The following is a 17036-nucleotide window of genomic DNA, read 5'->3' as shown; positions in this document are numbered from 1 at the left end:
CTAAAGGAAAATCTGTGGGACTTATCAGATGATTAAATACAGAGAAAGTGGAAAATAGAAGAATCCAGAAAAAAATTCCATCAAGCACCAGACAGTTTATATACTTTGTCTCCTTCAGTGCTCACCATCAGTGTTGCAGATTGCTGCCAGTGTACTTGTTCCAAGTCTGGTCCCCTTTCTTCTGATAATAACACTCAGTCCATGTACTTTGGACAGTTCTTGCTTCCCTTGTCCCCAGTCAGTTCCAGGGTTGCCATACAACACAGGCCTGGCCAATCACACTCAAAGTCGCTAGACCTGACACAAATACATAATCTTGGGGTTTTCATTTAAGATACTGGAAAGAGATGCTGTCTATCCTTTGGGAATACTAAAGGGGTAGAATGTCAGCCTGGAGCTGCTGAAAGCCATCACATGGAGGGAGTCTTACTGAAATGAAGGCTCATGGAAGAAAGCACAGGCAAGAGATGAAGAGATGCTCCATCATTCGCATGTCAGCATCCAGCCCTGCCTGACGTCAGTCCTAACCCTGGGCTTTTTACTTATCAGCCAATTAAATCCTTTGTTTTCCCTAACTAGTATGACACACACACACACACACACACACACACACACACACACACACACCCCACTCTGGCAGAGATCCTGGACTCTGGGAGTAAGGGTGAGGGGTTAGGGGAACAAGAGTAGTAATAAGACCACGTAGATGAAGACAGAGAAGAAGGGTGGAGACCTAGTAGAAAAGAGAGCTGTGGTGGTTTTTAAATCCTCTGGCAAATCCTTTGATATGTCTGCCTTTCAAAGCCTAATTTCCCTCCCCTTGAATGTGGACTGGTAGCAGAAGTGAGGGTATGTGACTTCTGAAGGTAGGTCATACAAGGGTACGTACAACTGCCTCCTTGGTTTCTCTCTCAGACTACTTGATCTGAGGGGAACCAGGCGCTATGTCACAAGGACACTTGAGTAGCCCTGTGGAGAGGCCCACATGGAAAGCAACTGAAGCCTCCCACCAGCAGCCAGTGAGCCACCTTTGAAAGCAGGTCCTTTAGTCCAACTAAGCCACTCTCAAACTCCTGACCCATAGAAACTATGAGACAATAGAAGTTTATGTTGCTTAAAGCCACTAAGTTAAGGAGTAATTTGTTACCCAGCAGTAAATAACCAATAAGGGAGCTCTCAGACACATAATCAAGGTGGCCCCTGTGCAGACTGCCAGTATCTCAGTGGGGAACCATGAAGAATTGCTGTGCCCCATGAGTATGATGTATCAGCCCATGGCAAGACCTCCTTTCTTCTCTGTAGGCCTTTAAAAGCAGAACCAAGAGGAAGCACTGAGATTGGCACCTGGGTCTTTGAGATGCCAAAGACTGTGACCCTTCCATGAGGTAACTGTTCAGAGTCTAGATGCCAACGAGCTAGAAGATAGGGAGGAAATAGCTAATGAGCATCAGATTGTCTTTTTGAACCTTAGCGGGGTCGTGAATTAGAAGATAGAAAAAGAGGGTGGCTCTGTTATTAATTTAAATTACTTAAGTCCCATGGAGATGTGATTAAGGTAGAATCAAGATTAAGATCGTAGTAAATCCAACGAGACTGTCCTTATAGGAGATAGAAAAGGGCACACACAAAAGAAGGTGGTTTGAATATGGAGGCAAAATTTGGACTGTTGTATTTATAAGCCAAAAAAAATGCCAAGAATTGCCAGTAACTACTAGAATCTAAGAGAGAGGAACTGAACAGATTCTTGCTCAAGCCTCCAGAAGGAACCCACCCTGTCAATATCTGGATTTTGGAATCCTGGCTGCCTGAAGTGGGAGAATAAATTTCTGTTGTTTTAAGCAAAAACAAAAACAAACCTACCCATGATAATGATATTAACTATTAATAGGTGAGACAATATCAGATAACAGATTTAAAATGGCCTTACTGGGTTAAGACGTGCCCTTATTGTCTTTCATTGCTTCATAAATGTCTACTGATCACCTGAGCAGGGCAGGGCCAGGGCCATGGCTGGGCCATTCACACGTAAGTGTTACACCGGGGCCAGGGGCCAAATGAGTGCCTCAGACGTCCAGTGCTATAAGAGCTTGTTGGCATATTGAGAACAGTGTGCAGGGCAGGACTTGAGAAAGACCCCCTGGCAAGTGTGGACTGAGCAAGCTGGCTGGATATTTGGAGAGATAAGAGGGGAGTTTTCTAGTAGGCAAAGAGATGCAGCACCAGGTGAAGCAACTTAGGCTGGTCCATTGTATGGGAGGAATACCAGAGGGAAGAAATATCTTCAGACTGTTCACCCCTAAATGAAGAATCTGGAGGCAACAATGCCTTAACCTGAAGAAGTCACCCTAGGCCCTCCTTGACATCTCAGACACCATGACAAGTGGTGGGGGAGAATGTGGGGAACTTCCTGAGCCCATGAGGAGTACCTTCATTCCTGTCCTGTGGCATCTGCCCTCCTCATTTTGGTGTTCAAGTCCTCCTTAAGAAGTTCCCCACTCCCCTGAAGTCCTGAACACACCCTTTTTGGTTGAGCCAGGCTTGTCTCCTGAAGTCAACAGTGACTACACTGCACTACACTATTGTTCTCCCTGTTCTCACTGAAAAAAAAAAAAAAGTTCCTAGTTCTTCCCTTTCTAGCAAATTCTTATGAACTTCTCCAAGTCCATCCTCCAAAAAGCCTTCTTGACTGACTATTACCTAACTAATTCTGCTCAATTTCGATTGGTTTGGTGCTGTTGTGATGTTGGAAGTGAGAGGTCAAGTCAGATTGCACATTCCAGGAGCTCGTTCTTCTTTGATGGCCATGTGGCCTCTATCAGACTTTCTCCAGCCGGGTAGGACCTGGTCTCATGCCATTCTCCTTTCCCTCCTCACTTCGCACTATGTTCTCTGAGTTACTGGGCTGTGCAAGTAAGGTAATTACTACTCTGAACTTCACACACCATGGTTATCAGCCCAGCCCTGACCATGCTTTCATTTATGGCCCTTCAAAGGAGACCTCCAACCAGCGTAAAGAAATCTTCCTGCCACGCAGCAATGGGTAAGAGACCTTTGGCCTACAGAAGAGGCCACCTCTGAGAGGGTGCTGCTCCTCAGATGAGGTGGCCATTGCAACACCTAATCTAGGATATCAAGATAATGCCCGAGTATGTCTTCAGAAAATTTCTGCTATTGTGTACTTTGGGCCTCTCACCATTTTATAGCCCCTAATTGATAACCCTCAAGGTTGCTGCAATCACTACAGATTATTTTCCCCCAAGCCCTACCTATTCTTGAAGACTCAGCTAAAGGCCCTATTGAAGCAAGACACCTTCCCTATCAGTCCCGGATGACCGCATGACTGCTCTCCTGACTGACATTGTATCATTATAAATTCCATTCTTTTTGTGGTGCATGAACTCTCTTAAAAATATTTCTTGAGCAAACAGTAAATCAAAACTGAAGTGGCAAAATGGTTAGACAATGATGATAATATAAATGTAGAAAACATTTGCAAATCCTATATCCCAGCAAGGGACTCATATACAAAATATGGAAAGGACTTTCTACATTCAATGGTAAGACAACAGTCTTATCTAGAAAATGAGTGAAAAACTTGAATAGACACTTTACAAATGATGACATAAGGGTGGCAAACACATTAAAAGATGTTCAGGATCACTAGCCACTGGGAAAATGCAATTTTAATCATAGTAGTATCTGTTCAAAAAGTATGCTATTATACTTGTTAGAATGGCTAAAATTAAAAATCTGATAATGCCAAGTATGGGCAACCCTCCAGAGATACTAGATCACTTGTACATTTTTGGTGGAAATATAAAATGGTAGAGCCACTCTGGAAATTAGTCTGGCAGTTTCTTAAAAAATTAAACATACACTTGTCATACAACCAGTAATCACCCTCCTGGGTGTTTTTCCCAGAGAAATGGAACATTATAGTCACACAAAAACCTGTACGTGAATGTTCATAGCTGCTTATTTATAATAGCCAAAGACTAAAAAAAATCCCAATGACCTTCAACAGATGAAGGGTTAACAGAATGCTAGTCAGCAACAAAAGCAAAAAAACTGTTCATATTTAAAATAATTGCATGGATCTTAGCGCATTAAGCAAAGTGAAAAAGCCCAGTCTCAAAAGTTGCATATTATATGGTTCCATTTATATGGCATTATCTAAATGACAAAATTGTTAAGACGGGGGACACATCAGTGGTTGCTAGGGGTTAGGAAAGGGCAGGAGGATGTGGCTATAAAGGGACAACATAAGAGAGTATTTTTGTGGAGATAGAACAGTCCATAACTTGACTGTTATAATGGTTGTATGAATCTATACATGTGATTAAATATCACGGAAGTATACACACAGACATACAAAACGAGAGGGTGAAATCCGAATAAAATTTGTAGTCAATCGTATGTATTGTGACAACAAATTTCCCATTTTGATAATGCTCTATAGTTGTAGGAGATGTCACCAGTGGGAGAAGCTAGGTGACGGGTACTCAGGACCTCTCTGTACTATTTTTGCAACTCATGAGTCTATAATTATATCACAATTAGAAAAAATATTTTTAATAACACTACATACAAAACCCTAAGGGATATGATTTAAAATATAAGAAAATTCGGGGCGCCTGGGTGGTGCAGTCGGTTAAGCGTCCGACTTCAGCCAGGTCACGATCTCGCGGTCCGGGAGTTCGAGCCCCGCGTCGGGCTCTGGGCTGATGGCTCAGAGCCTGGAGCCTGTTTCCGATTCTGTGTCTCCCTCTCTCTCTGCCCCTCCCCCGTTCATGCTCTGTCTCTCTCTGTCCCAAAAATAAATAAAACGTTGAAAAAAAAATTTAAAATAAAATATAAGAAAATGCTCATATCCTTAGGTAATTAATAAATTAATATAATTAATATATAAATTATAATTACTATTATTGAACAAGGTTTGGAAGCAATTAGGAATTTAAGTGTTAGAAAAAGAATAGCAAAATTAGTATAAAATAATAGGAAGAAGGAACTGACAAAGCAAAAAGAGAAATTTTTGCCATTGAAAATAGGCAAATAGAACAAATCTTTAAAAATAAAGGGTTGGAGGGGCACCTGGGTGGCTCAGTTGCTTAAGTATCCGACTTCAGCTCAGGTCATTATCTCGGGGTTCGTGGGTTCAAGCCTCGTGTGGGGCTCTGTGCTGACAGTTCAGAGCCTGGAGCCTGTTTCAGATTCTGTGTCTCCCTCGCTCTCTGCCCCTCCCCCACTCGCACTCTGTCTCTCTCTCAAAAATACATAAACATTAAAAAAAATTTTTTAATAAATAAAGGGTTGTAGGGCACATGGATAGCTAGCTGAGTTAGCTGAGCCTGTGACTCTTGATTTCAGCTCAGTTCATGATCTCATGATAGTTGGCCCCTGAGCAGAGTGTGGAGCCTGCTTGGGATTCTCTCTCTCCTTCTTCCCCTGACCCTCCCCACTTCAATAATAAATTAATAAGTATTAAATAAATAATTAAAAGTGTTGGAGCTTTAAATCTTTTTTTTCAACGTTTATTTATTTTTGGGACAGAGAGAGACAGAGCATGAACGGGGGAGGGGCAGAGAGAGAGGGAGACACAGAATCGGAAACAGGCTCCAGGCTCTGAGCCATCAGCCCAGAGCATGACGCGGGGCTCGAACTCCCGGACCGCGAGATCGTGACCTGGCTGAAGTCGGACACTTAACTGACTGCGCCACCCAGGCGCCCCAAAAGTGTTGGATCTTTAGAAATAAAATAGAGAAACCACCAGCTAATGAAATCAAGAAGAATTCATAAGTATATAAAATTAAAATTAGAATGAGGAAATAACTAGTGACACAGAGGAAATAAAAGTATGATTATTTCTTCAAGAAATGAAAGATTTTTAAGTAAAATGTAAAAAAGCAAAACTTATCGCAGAACAGACTGAAATCTAGAGAGATCAATGACTTTTATTGAAATTAAGTAAGCTGTCAAAGAACCACCCTTTCTCATAAAAGCAGTAGGCCCAGATGATTTCACAGGCAAATTTTATTAAATACTAAAAGGAACAAAACTTGTACTTTTTTTCTTTCAAGGTTTCATCAGGTTAGGTTTTTGGGATGAATATATTTTTCGTTTCTATCTTTGTATTCTCATTCCCTTTCCTCCATAAGCGACCATTTTAATAAGTTTAGTGTTAATATATTTTTGCAACATGTGCATTGTTTTCCAGCACTATATTCTTAATTTATGCAAATGATGTTATATATTTCATTGTGTCCTACATTTCTGATGCTAACTTAAAAATAAAGGCTCAGTAGGGGCACCTGGGTGGCTCAGTTGGTTAAGCATCTGACTTCAGCTCAGGTCATGATCTCACTGTTTGTGGATTCGAGCCCTGCCTCGGGCTTTGTGCTGACACCTCAGAGCCTGGAGCCTGCTTCGGATTCTGTGTCTCCCTCTCTCTCTGCCCTTCCCCAACTTGTTCTCTGTCTCTGTCTCTCAAAAATAAATAAATGTAAAAAAAATAAAATAAATAAATAAAGGTTCAGCAAAATAGACTTGGGTGGCTGACTTCTTAACAAGACATATTAGACTAAAAACTAATCAGTTATTGACAAGACATTAAAAATATTTCTACTAAAATCAAGAATAAGACATAGATAACCACTAATATTTTTCTGTGAGGATTAGCCATTGCCAACGATCCAAAAGCACAAATAATAAAATAATAAAATAAATAAAAGAATAAAAATTGGAAACAAGGAAGCAAAACTAACATTATTTGTAGATGATATGATTGTATACTTGAAAATACAAGAATATAAGTAAATCAAGTAAAAAACTTTACAGATAATAAGAGAATTCAAAAAGGTAACTAGGCACAAAATTGATGCCCAAGTCAGTAGCTTTCTTATATACAAACAACAACTAGAAAATATAATGTGAGAAAATATTCTATTTCTAATAACCATGACAGACAAAATATTTAGAAATAACTAACAAAAATATGAAGGTTATATAGACAAAAACTTTAAACTTAGTCTTAACATAAGATAATATTTGGATTAATGGAAACCTCTACCCTGTTCTTGTATAGGAGAACTCAACATTATAAAGATGTCCATTCTTCCTAAGTTAATATGTACATTGAATGTGAACATTTTCCCACTTTCCTTCTTTTTTTATGTTTATTTATTTAGAGAGAGAGTGTGTGCAAGCACACAAGCTGGGGAGGGGCAGAGAGAGAGACGGAGAGAGAGAGAATCCCAAACAGGTTCCACGTTGTCAGCGCAGAAGCGGATGTGGAGCTCAAACTCACGAACCATGAGATCATGACCTGAGCTGAAATCAAGAGTCTGACATTTAACCAACTGAGCCACCCAGGAGCCCTCATTTTCACATTTTCATAGCAAAATGGAATTTTAAATTAGTGGGGAAACTATTTGAAATGGTGTTGGGACAATCAATGACACATTTGTGAAAATAATTAAGCTAAATCAAAAAGTTTATAGGCTTAAAAATGAAAGCGTAAAGGTTCTAGAAGTAATTACATGAGGTTTTCTTTTTCTTTTTAAAATTCATCTTGGGGTGGGGAAGACCTTTCTATGACATAAGCCTTAGAGCCAATGAAGGAAAAGTTTGATAACTTGAAGTACCTATAAATTAAAATTTCTGCACAGAACTTTCAGTTTAAAAATGTGGATTAGGGGTGCCTGGGTGGCTCAGTCAATTAAGCATCCCACTTTGCTCAGGTTATGATCTCATGACTCCTGAGTTCAAGCCCCATGTCAGGCTCTGTGCTAATAGCCCAGAGCCTGGAGCCTGCTTTGGATTCTGTGTCTCCCTCTCTCTCTGCCCTCCCCTGCTCATGCTCTGTCTGTCTCTCTCTCAAAAATAAATAAACATTAAGAAAATAATACTAAATAAGTAAATAAATAAATAAGTGGATTAAATACATGAATTTATCACTGCTCTTTCCCAAAATTTCATTACAATGACAATAAAAATGTTAAAGGACAATTTTTAAAGATGACTAATCATGAGCTTCATGCAAATATGAAATAAATACTTGGCAAAGATTTTATTTAATTTATTAATTAATGAAAGAGCCACTAAGATATTACATTAATATCCTTACAAGGAGGATTTGACTTAGAGACTTATACCCCCTACCTAACAAAATCTACTGGCATTGTCATGATTAGACATCATTTGCATAGCTATAGACTGTAAATAGTTGTATTATTATCAGTTCTACAAGTTAACTTCTATCTCACAGAGTTGGAAAACAGCCTAGTCAGAAACAATCAACAAAACTAAAAGACAACTGATGGATTGGGAGAAGATATTTGCAAGTGACATATCCAATAAAGTGTTCTTATCCAAAATGCATAAAGAACTTATAAAACTCAACACCTAAAAAACAAATAATCCAATTTAAAAATGGGCAGAAGACAAAAACAGGCATTTCTCCAAAGAAGACATCCAGATGATCAACCGACACATGAAAAGATGCTCAACATCACTTATCATCAGGAAATGAAAATCAAAATTACAGTGAAATATCACTTCACACCTAGAATCATCAATACAAGAAACAACAGGTGTTGGTGAGGATGTAGGGAAAAAGGGACCCTCATGCACTGTTGGTGGGAATGCAAACTGGTGTGGCCACTGTGGAAGACAGTATGGGGGTTCCTCAAAAAGTTAACAATAGAACTACCCTATGATCCAGCAATTGCACTACTGGGTATTTACCCCAAAATTACAAAAACACTAATTCAAAGGAATGTACACACCCCTATGTTTATAGCAGCATTATTTACAATAGCCAAACCGTGGAAGCAGCCCAAGTACACTTCGATAGATGACTGGATAAAGAAAAGGTGGTATAGATACACCATGGAATATTATTCAGCTTTAAGAAAAAAATGAAACCTCGCCATTTGCAATGATATGGATGGAGCTAGGGAATATGATGCTGAATCAAATAAGTTAGAGAAAGACAAACACCATATGTGGGATTTAAGAAACAAAACAAATGAACAAAGGGAAAATGAGAGAGAGAGAGAGAGAGAGAGAGAGAGAGAGACAGAGAGAGAGAGAGAGAGACAGAGAAGCCAAGAAACACACCCTTGACTATAGAGAACAAACTGATGGTTACCAGAGGAGAAGTCACAGGGATTAATGAGTACACTTATCATGATGAGTACTGACTGATGTATGGAATTTTTGACTCACTATATTGTACATCTAAAACTAAAATTACACTGTATGTTAACCAACTGGAATTAAAAAAAAAAACTTAAGGGGGGCGCCTGGGTGGCGCAGTCGGTTAAGCGTCCGACTTCAGCCAGGTCACGATCTCGCGGTCCGGGAGTTCGAGCCCCGCGTCAGGCTCTGGGCTGATGGCTCAGAGCCTGGAGCCTGTTTCCGATTCTGTGTCTCCCTCTCTCTCTGCCCCTCCCCCGTTCATGCTCTGTCTCTCTCTGTCCCAAAAATAAATAAACGTTGAAAAAAAAAATTTTTTAAATAAAATAAAATAAAAAAAATAAAAACTTAAGGGGTACCTGGGGGGCTCAGTCAGTTAAGTGTCCTACTTCGGCTCAGGTCATGATCTCACAGTTCCTAAGTTTGAACCCCACATCAGGCCCTCTGCTGTTAGCACAGAGGCTGCTTTGTATCCTCTGTCCCCCTCTCTCTGCCTTCCCCACCCCTCTAAAAAATAAATAAGCTTAAATAAAAAAAGAGCCTCGTCAAAGACAACCAAAGATCACCTGCATGGGTAGGCTAGACAGGATACCCACTAACATTATTTTGCCTGTTTCAAGTCTTTTACAGTTTTCCCTGACAGTCTCCCCAATTTGTCATCATAATAATCTCAAGAAAGATTATTCCTGATCACAAAATAAGACTGTTATCCAAATCTTTGGCCTGATTATGTGCATAGGTGCAGTAAGAGTGTTAAGATAGGTTTCTTTAAATTTGTTTTGTGGGATCTAGAGTAACACAATATTGAACATTTATAAAATTAACTTCCATCTGAAAGTTTTCATAAGGATTCTCAAATTGGACTTTTAAAAATGTCTATTTGCTCTCCCCTGACTAAAAAAATGAGCCTAAGAAACTCTAACAAATTTTAATTGCACATGTAGATGAATTTTACTTTTCTCGAGGTCCACAAAATGACTTACGTTTTCTGGCCTGCCAGAAAGTGACCTTCCTTACAAATTGTGAGGCTGAACCCTGTAAACCAGGCACTTAGGCCAGTTTTCCTGGGAGGTCATAGTAAGCGATGGTTCCGTAAGTACAACCAAACTTTGTTCCTTAGCAGTGGCTTGTCATGCCTCATTGAAAGAGCATTGTTCTCAACCATGATACTCTGGAAAGGCCTTGGTTGTTTGATAAATTTGTTTAATTAGGTTATGGTAGAAAGGAAGACAGATTCTTGTTAAACCTATGCAAATAACTATATTGCCATGAAAAATAGACTCAGAATTTCTGAATCGTAGGAGTTCATGGAATTAGATATCCCTTTTAAGTGTTTCAGTTTAGTTTATGAGAGCAGAGTCTACCAAATTTTCATGGGTTACTTAGAGCATAGGAAGAAATAGAAAGGGCTTCCTTATATATCTGGAAAATAGTGCATTAAAACAACATCAGCGGGGCACCTGGGTAGCTCAGTTGGTTGAGTATCTGACTTCGGCTCAGGTCATGATCTCACAGTTTGTGGGTTCAAGCCCCGCATCGGGCGCTGTGCTGACAGCTGGGAGCCTGGAACTGGCTTCAGATTCTGTGTCTCCCTGTCTCTCTCTCTGCCCCTCCCCCACTTGCACTCTGTCTCTCTCTCTCTCAAAAATAAACATTAACAAAAATTTTTTAATAAAAAAACCAACATCAGCAATATTCCAAACAACCACAATAAAATTTTTCTCATCAGTTCATTCAGTTTATATAATTAATTCTTATTCCATTCCATATCCTGGATTCATAATCTCATGAAGCCATCTGTTTCCCAACTAAAAAGGGTTCTGGAAATCCTGACTTAGTCTCCTGATATGGTCTCAAAGTTGCCTAAGTGATTTCAGCTCAGATGCCTCTACCCAAGAGTTAGTTCTTTGAAAGTCTGTATTTTGAAGTAAGTTTTTCTACAAGGCTCTGGGACTTTCTTTATTAAAAACACAAATTCTGGCTTGTAGCTTATAGGAAATACTTCAGCAAACATTGGAGTAAAACAGAAACTATTTTTTGTTCTTGTTTTTTGTTCCGATTGTTGTTGTTTTTCATTTTATTTTACTTTGTTTTTTCATCACCACAAGTTCACTCTTTTTTTTTTTTTTGTAATTTTTTTTTTTCAATGTTTATTTATTTTTGGGACAGAGAGAGACAGAGCATGAACGGGGGAGGGGCAGAGAGAGAGGGAGACACAGAATCGGAAACAGGCTCCAGGCTCTGAGCCATCAGCCCAGAGCCGGACGTGGGGCTCGAACTCACAGACCGCGAGATCGTGATCTGGCTGAAGTCGGACGCTCAACCGATGCGCCACCCAGGCGCCCCAAGTTCACTCTTTAATCCCTATCACCTATTTTCCCCATCCCCCCACCAATCTCCCCTCTGCTAACCACCAGTTTGTTCTATATAGTTGAATCCCTTTCTTGGTTTGCCTCCCTCTCTCTCTCTCTCTCATGTTCCTTTGCTCATTTGTTTTGTTTCTTAAATCCCACATATGAGTAAGATCGTATATGTCTTTCTCTAACTTATTTCACTTAGCATTATACTCCCTAGCTCTACTTATATTGTTGTAAATGCTAAGATCTTTATTTTTTATGACTGAGTAGTATTCCACTGCATATATATATATATATATATATATATATATATATACTACCTCTTCCTCCATCCTTCCATTCATCAGTCAGTGACCACTTGGGCTCCTTCCATAGTTTGTAAATAATGCTGCTATAAACACAGGGGTGTGTGTATTCCTTTGAATTAGTGTTTTTGTAATTTGGGGGTAAATACCCAGTAATGCAATTGCTGGATCATAGGGCAGTTCTAGTGTTAAATTTTTAGGAATCTCGATACTGTTTTCCAGAGTGGCTGCACCAGTTTACATTCTCACCAACAACAGTGCATGAGGGTTCCTTTTTCTGCACATTCTCACCAACACCTATGGTTTCTTGTTTGTTGATTTTAGCCATTCTGACAGGTACAAGGTGATACTTCATTGTAGTTTTGATTTGCATTTCCCTGATGATGAGTGATGTTGAACATCTTTTCATGTGTCCATTGGCCATCTGGATGTCTTCTTTGGAGAAATGTCTGCTCATGTCTCCTGCCCATTTTTTAATTGGATTATTTGTTTTCTGGTGTTGAGTTTTATAAGATTTTTATACATTTTGGATTCTAACCCTTTATCAGATATGTCATTTGCAGATATCTTCTCTCATTCCATCAGTTGCCTTTTAGTTTTTTTGATTGTTTTTTTCACTGTGCAGAAGCGTTCTATTTTGATGTAGTCTCAATAGTTCATTTTTGTTTTTATTTCCCTTGCCTCAGGAGACATATCTAGAAAAACGTTGCTACAGCTGGTGACAAAGAAATTACTGCCTGTGCACTCTTTCAAGATTTTTATGGTTTCAGGTCCCACATTTAGATCTTTAATCCATTTTTAATTTACTTTTGTGCATGGTGTAAGAAAGTGGTCCAGTTTCAGTCTGTTGTAGTACCTGTCCAGTTTTCCCAGCACCATTTGTGAAAGAGACTGTCCTTTCCCATTGTATATTCTTGCCTCCTTTCTGTGTTTTCTGTTCTAGCCTATTGATCTATGTGTCTATTTTTATGCTAGTACCATACAGTTTTAATTACTACAGCTTTGTAATATAACTTGAAGTCTGGAATTTTGATACCTCAGTTTTGGTTTTCTTTTTCAAAATTCCTTTGGCTACTCATGGTCTTTTGTGTAGAACATGGTTTGCTTGTTCTACTTCTGTGAAAAATGCTGTTGGCATTTTGATAGGGATTGATCTGTAGATTGCTTTGGGTCATGTATACATTTTAACAATATTTGTTCTTCCAACCCATGAGCAAGGAATGTCTCTCCATTTCTTTGTTTCATCTTGAATTTCTTTCATCAGTGTTTTATAGTCTTCAGAGTCCAGATCTTTCACTTCTTTACTAAAGTTTATACCTAGATATTTTATTATTTGGGGTGCAATTGTAAATGGGATTGTTTTCTAATTTCTCTTTCTGTTTCTTTGTTATTAGTGTATAGAAATGCAACTGATTTCTGTACATTGATTTTGTATCCTGCAACTTTACTGAATTAATTTATCAGTTCTAGTAGTTTTTTGGTAGAGTCTTTAGGGTTTTCTATATATAGTATCATGTCATCTGCTATAGTGACAGTTTTACTTCTTCCTTCTTTTTATTTCTTTATGTTGTCTACTTGCTGTGGCTAGAACTTCCAGTATTATGGTGAATAAAAATGAGAGTGGACATCCTTATTTTTTTCCTGACCTTAGGGGAAAAGCTTTCAGTTTTTCACTATCGAGTATGATGTTGGCTGTGGGTTTTTCATATAAGGCCTTTATTATGCTGAGATATGTTCCCTCTAGACCTACTTTGCAGAGATTTTTTTTATTAAATTTTTTTTACATTCATTTAATTTTGAGAGAGAAAGTGACAGAGCATGAGCAGGGGTAGGGGCAGAGAAAGAGAGAGGGAGACACAGAATCTGAAACAGGCTCCAGGCTCTGAGCTGTCAGCACAGAGCCCAACGCAGGGCTCGAACTCATGAACCGCGAGATCATGACCTGAGCTGAAGTCGGACGCCTAACCGATTGAGCCACCCGGGTGCCCCGAGAGGTTTTTTTTTTTTTTAATCGTGAATGGATATTGTACTTTGTAAAATGCTTTTTCTGCATCTATTGCAATGATCATATGGCTTTTATCCTTTCTTTTACTAATATGAAATGTGTTGGTTGCTTTGCAAATATTGAATCACTCTTGCATCTCAGAAATAAATCCCACTAGATTGTGGTGTATGATTTATTTTAATATATTGTTTGATTTGGTTTGTTCATATTTTTTGAGGATTTTTCATCTATATTCATGAGAGATATTGGCCTGTAGTTGTCTTTTTTTGTGGTGTCTTTAGCTGGTTTGGGTATCAGGGTGATACTAGCCTCATAGAATAAATTTGGAAGTTTTCCTTCCTCTTGTATTTTTTGGAATAGTTTAAGAAGAATGAGTCTTAACTCTTCTTTAAATGTTTGGTAGAATTTGCCTCCAAAGCCATTGGGTCCTGGACTTTTGTTTTGGGGGAGTTTTTTGTTTTGTTTTGTTTTTATGGATTCAATTTTATTGCTGGTGATAGGTGTGTTCAAATTTTAGATTTCATCCTACTTTGGTTTTGGTATGTTAGCTTCTAGGAATTTATCCATTTCTTCAAAGTTGTCCAATTTGTTGACATATAGTTTTTCATAATATTCTGATATAATTGTTTGCATTTCCATGGTGTTGGTTGTTATTTCTCCTCTTTCACTAGTCATTTTGATTATTTGGGTCCTCTCTTTTTTTTTAATGAGTTTTGCTAGAGGTTTATCAATTTTTTTGATCTTTTAAAGAACCAGCTCCCAGTTTCATTGATCTGTTCTATTTTTTGTTTTTGTTTTTGTTTTAGTTTCCATATCATTTATTTCTGCTCTAGTCTTTATTTCTTTCTTTTTGCTGGATTTAGGTTTTGTTTGTTGTTCTTTTTCCAGATCTTTTAGGTGTAAAGTTACATTGTTTATTTGATATTTTTCTTTCCCCTTGAGGTAAACCTGTATTGCTATAAACTTCCCTCTTAGAACCACTTTTGCTGCATATAAAAACTATTTTTAAATGACAGAGCAATGTTATTTTATTACTGAAATTTTTCAAATGGACTGATAAGAGTTCATAATAATAATAAAGCATGAAAGATATCTGATTATTTGGTTAGTGGGTTTGCAAAACAAATGTAATAAACCCATTCTCCCAAAAGAAACTTTAAATAAACGTCTCTTAGATCAATCATTAAATCTAATTTCTTTTTTTATATATAAAACTTTTTATTTATTTTTGAGAGACCAAGAGTGAAAGCAGAGGAGAAGCAGAGAGACAGGGGTCGGTGCAGGAGACAGGGGATCCGAAGCAGGCTCTGTGCTAATAGCAGTGAGCCAGATGAAGGGCTCAAACACACAAAGCATAAGATCATGACCTGAGCCAAAGTTGGCCACTCAGCCGACTGAGCCACCCAGGTGCCCCATTAAGTCTACTTTCTAAGAAGCCAGTGAATGTTGCATCAGATTCATAAAATTGGGTGAATATACTTTTATAGAGGGAAAATTCTTAAGATATATCATAATCCTTAGATATAACATGTATATAATATATGAAGGATATCAAATAAAAAGATTGAGTACATCTGGAGTAGGGTCTAGACAACGGTATTTCTATAAAATTTTATGATTAGGTCTGATATGCATTAAGATCCATTGGCCTAAAAAGTACTTGATTCAAATTTTTTAAAAAAGATAAAAGACTGTGACAATCAACATTTTAAACAATAATTGAAATATATTGTTGCTCATTATCATCAGACAAAACACTATCAAGACTCAAATAAATAGGGGAAAGTTCAACAGAACTATCTTATAAGACTTCCAGTCAATGTTTTTCCTGAATTTAAACATATACAGAAAGCAAGTCATTGAAAAATCTCTAGGGGCTTCCCATAAAGCATAAAATTTCTGAAATATTTATATTAATAACATCTTACCTATACAAATTTAACCTAGGGAAGGCTGAGCATTTCTTCTGATTTAACAGCTCTTCCCATGCAGCTCACCAAATCTGATTATTTCTAGCATCCCTTTTTATAAGGTAAAAGAACAAAGCTTTGTGTTTTTCCAGGATCCCTCTGGGAAATCTCAAAGACTACTTTAGGTGTAAAAGATTTCCTGCAAGTCTTATTTATTTTCTTCTATATTTCAGACCTAATTTTTCAAAGGCAAAAATCAAGAGTTGTCAGAGGAGATTTAGACACTTGATTAAGACAGGATCATGGGTGCTTGAGAAACAATACTTGGCTGCTTATTAAATCAAAGTGACAATAAAACATTTAAAAATAAAGACAGGGAGGAAACAGAATTGCAAAGAACCTTAGCACCTTCATAAGCAAGGAAACTTTTTTTGTTCCCTTTTATTCTCCTCCTCCTCTTTTTCTTCTTCTTCTTTTTCATAATTAAGAGCATAAAGTTAACATAGAGAATGTAAGATTATTCAGGCAAGTCACAGAGTCTTTGCTTTCTAGGCAGATTACACAGAAAGTAAATAAGGTAGCCAACTCTCCCAGCTTCCCCAGGACTGTTCTGATTATAATACTGAAAGTTCCACATCCCAGGAAGCCCTTGGTTCCAGGCCAATCAGGAATGTGGGTTACTTTAAAAAGAATAGCCATTGGGGCACCTGGGTGGCTGAGTCGGTTGAGCATCCAACTTCGACTCAGGTCGTGATCTCGTGTTTTGTGGGTTCAGGCCCACCTGGCATTGGGCTCTGTGCTGATATCTCAGAGCCTGGAGCTTGCTTCAGATTCTGTGTTTCCCTCTCTCTCTGCCCCTCCCCTGCTTATGCTCTGTCTCTCTCTGTCTCTCAGTAATAAATAAACATTTAAAAAAAATTTTTTTAAAGAATAGTCATTTACACTGTAGGTGAAGACATTAATCAGAAAATCAAGGATGCAAGCCCATCAAGACCGAGAACATTGCAAAAATTTTAACACATTTCATAGCTTATAAGATTAAGAATTATAAACCAGGATAAGAAAAATATACTTTCCAAGTCTTTCCCTTTACTACACTGTTTCATACTCTGGTTATACTTTTATTCTAATACAGATGTCAAGAGGTCCATAAGTTCAAAACTAATTCTATAATAATATTAAGATGCTATTTTTGATAACATGCTATATATTAATCACTATATTCAAATGAATACATAAATGAGTATTCTAAATATTTCTCAGT

At 38.1% G+C, this 17036-nt stretch overlaps 1 protein-coding gene across 3 annotated transcripts in view; it reads left to right on the top strand.

The window, feature by feature from the left end:
- The window catches only part of RBP2 (retinol binding protein 2), a 68073-nt gene that overhangs the window by 3816 nt on the left and 47221 nt on the right, over positions 1 to 17036 (top strand). The window contains exon 1 of one of the 3 annotated variants that reach the window (XM_047875432.1): positions 1318 to 1385. The exons of the other annotated variants lie outside the window; for them this stretch is intronic. The gene's annotated coding sequence lies outside the window, so the exon portion shown is untranslated. Of the gene's footprint in view, positions 1 to 1317; positions 1386 to 17036 lie in introns of those variants that run through there. 3 annotated transcript variants of the gene reach the window in all.

The sequence above is a fragment of the Prionailurus viverrinus genome, chromosome C2 (genome assembly GCF_022837055.1).
Source record: "Prionailurus viverrinus isolate Anna chromosome C2, UM_Priviv_1.0, whole genome shotgun sequence".
Taxonomy (NCBI): Eukaryota; Metazoa; Chordata; class Mammalia; order Carnivora; family Felidae; genus Prionailurus; species Prionailurus viverrinus.
The sequence above is the reverse complement of the archived record's forward strand: the minus strand, read 5'-3'. Positions and strand labels throughout refer to the sequence as shown.